The following is a 3,696-nucleotide window of genomic DNA, read 5'->3' on the forward strand; positions in this document are numbered from 1 at the left end:
ATATCCCCAAAATACATCAAAATACCAGAATAAACTCCTATCTCTCCCTCAACCTCTAAGAGGAGCAGCATACACAAGTTACTTGGAGAGTAAGCTAAATACATATGTACATATATATAAAGAGAAACCCAAAATACACCCAAGAACTACTTCGCTTCAAGATCCAGATGCCTAGCGAGGAGCCTCTCGACCTGCATCTGAAAAACAGCAACACAGTATGGAATGAGAATCGGAGGTTCTCAGCATGGTAAAAGTGTCACGCGTATAATAAATAAGGTCCTGAGAATGCCATAGGTAATCCTAGAACTCCTTTATTCAATTATCCAACTTAATTACTAAACAGAAGCCATAAACAAGGGTAGGTATTCTAAATCTACCTAACTTACTCAATTTCAATCTTAATCTAACACCAAACCATTTCTCCATTTCCTCCATCCCTCCATCATCCATAGTGCAACAGAAACAAGCAACCAAACAGGTTCACGCACAAGTAATGAGCAGATAGTATAAGTAGCAAGTATAACAGGTAGCAGGTGATATATATCAATTAGGCAAACCCAGGAAATACATAGCAATCAAGACAAACAAATGCATATGATGCATGCCTGTCCTATGGCTGATGGGGCCCATCTGTCGGTTATCCAGCCAACCCGACAAGTCCGAAAACCTTAGACTGTCCCCCGTTGCGCATCCCCAAGAGTCTATGCATAGAGTTCACATTCATTCATCATATAATCACTCAATGGGGGCTATCCATACCCAGGAATTTATACGTGCTCGGTCACCCTTACGACATAAGGTCAATAGAATATCGAGATTCAACCTGGAACACGAGGTGGCGAGCCACAGTTTTTACCCAGTGAAACTCGTATCTCATATATCTTTTTCATAAGCCATGGCAATTTCATTATCAATAATTCATCAATTATCAAGCCTTAGCGTTAAACTTCGTTAACATACTTATTTCCTTCATAAAAGCCACCATTTACAACTTTCTTCACCCTCAAGATATCTTGTTTTCCTAGTTTCTTTTATTCATTGGACCTAAAACCATACTTTAAGCCTTAAGGGAAGAAAATGGAGATTTAGAAGTGAAAAGTTGGTTTAAAAAACAGTCAAAACCAGATTTTGCAGCAGGCGGCATCTACGCGTATGCGTTGCCAAAATTACACATCACGCGTACGCGTGGATGGGTGTTCTTTCAAAAAAATGGGCAGAATTCCCAGGAAGCTTGCTGCAACCAATTTTAGCCATCTTAAACACAGATTTATACATCAAACTTTCAACATCCATAACTTTCTCTACAAAATTTCATTTTTCACAAAATTGATATCAATCAAAAATTCTTAAAACCATCTTTTATTTGCAACAAATCACAACTCAATCCAGAATTTGGGGAGAAAATTATGGACCTTCAAAGTTCACCCAAAATCACTTTTTACCAAAACACTTCCAAACCTCATTTTCACCACGTGCATAAATCCTTACCTATAAAGCCTACATATTGCTAACATAACCAATCTCAACTCATCAACAACCATTTCAAGCTACCATTAACTAATCCAATGAGCCATATCCACAACTTTGCATTAATATATATCATATATACATATATGAGCAACCCTTCACATACATAAACCATTTCATTAATGCAATTATCAACCATTCAGACACATTATTCCATTAACCCATTTATTGACTCTTCACACGTTAATTCATCAACTCATATAACAAATCTTTATTAACAAACACCAATCATAATCCATCATAAAATACAAGAGCATACCATTAATAACTTCCACACCTCATAATTCCAATACATATCCACCAACAAATCTATTCCAACAACATTACATGACTAATCATTAAATACAACAACCAATTCAACTTATCCTATGGTTTCTCTAACCTAAGTTTTCACAACACCGTAAATATTAAACGTGCAAAACTTAAACCATACTTTGGCCGACCACTTAGTTTCATCCAAGGCAGCCTCACAACACAAAACACAGCCCCTCCAAGCTCAATTAAAACAGCCACAAACCAAGCCTTGATCACCAACAAGCCTCCAAATATTCCCAATTCAATTCCAAAGCATATATACCCACTTAATCTACACCTAATACATATACATGTTCCAATTTCAATTTTTTCCATAATAAATACAAGAGTGAGCTAGGACTAGGATATCCTTACCATATCCATATACTCAATAGCTTGAGTCCATAAGTCCCGGAAGCTAAATTGAGCCTAAAACACAAAATTGGACAAGATTTCACTATAAGATTTCAATTTCACCAAAGAAAGGGGAATAGAGATTCTGAATCAAATATGAGGCTTACCAGTAAAATTGATCGGATAGAAAGGTAGAGCTCGACGCGCTGGACGCGTGGCCATAAACGGTGCGGCGATCGGAGCTCAAACGAGAAAGATACGGTGGTTTGAAGATTGATGAGGGTTAGGGTTCTCCTCCTCTCCCCAATCTGTTTTTAGCGCTATTGTTGCTGAAATGGGGATGAAGAGCTTCTGTCCCTCTTTTAAGTCATGGTCCAGTTGGACCCAAGGGCCCAGTTTAGGCCCGGTTCAACTGGTTCGGCTTTTCCGGTCCGATTTTGGGCCAAAATTTGAAATTGGTATCAAAATTCTCGTTTCAACGAGCTCTATCCTATTTTGATATTAGTTTTGCATTTTTAGCTTTTTTAATAAAAATGCAACTTATTAACTAATTATTTACCGATTTTAGCGGGTTTACATTAATAAATGATTATCAACTTTCAATCAACAAGAATACTATTACTCCATGCAAAAGAAGTACTGAAGATAGTAATAATCATTTTCAAAGCTCTAGTTAAACTATCCACAAAAATAAGAATAACCACGTATATCTTAATCAAAACAACATCTTCCAAAAGAAAAGTTTTTTAAATTTTATGAATTAGGTGTTCTTTCAAAATGACATTTGCAAATTGTCTTCTTTAAAAACTCTTACTGAAACTTGTTATCTTTCTTTAAGTGTCAAGGTCAACTATCATTCATGCTGAAATCTATCCAGTATAATGAGACAATTTGATAGTAGTATGGCTTATCAAAGTGAAATATATATGTCTACCGTCGAATTTTTTCACCGATAAATCCGATGCTATATTTGGTGTCTATTTGTCTTGTCTTTCTGCCAAATATTACCATCAATTTTATTATTGGAAGCGATTATTCGCCGACAATTATCTGACATGATGAATCCCATAACAAATTCGTTGCTAAATCCATAAGTAAATTCGATGCTAATATGCAATGCTAAATCCAAAAGTATCCAGCGCATTTTTTATAGTGATTGATGACTAAAGCCCACTTAATTTCAATTTTAATGTGAACTATCAATTATGATATTGAAAGGGTGGTGTATTATTACAAGTGCTACATCTATCGAGGATAAGGTTTTTAAATAGTTTATAAGCATGAGATGTCTCTATTTCAATTCTTTCATCCCATATAAGCTAAATATTAGTATTAATAATAAACTAAAAAATAGATATCTATGGAACCAGAAAGATCAGTCTCTGAAAACAGTTGGATGTAAAAAAAATATTTTAATTAAATTAAAATATTTAGAAAACATAGTACGTATTAAATATGTCAGTTTTATTTTACTTGATATTAAAAATTTTTATATATAAGGACATTATAATAATGCCCATT

Source organism: Arachis ipaensis, chromosome B09 (genome assembly GCF_000816755.2).
Source record: "Arachis ipaensis cultivar K30076 chromosome B09, Araip1.1, whole genome shotgun sequence".
Lineage (NCBI taxonomy): Eukaryota > Viridiplantae > Streptophyta > Magnoliopsida > Fabales > Fabaceae > Arachis > Arachis ipaensis.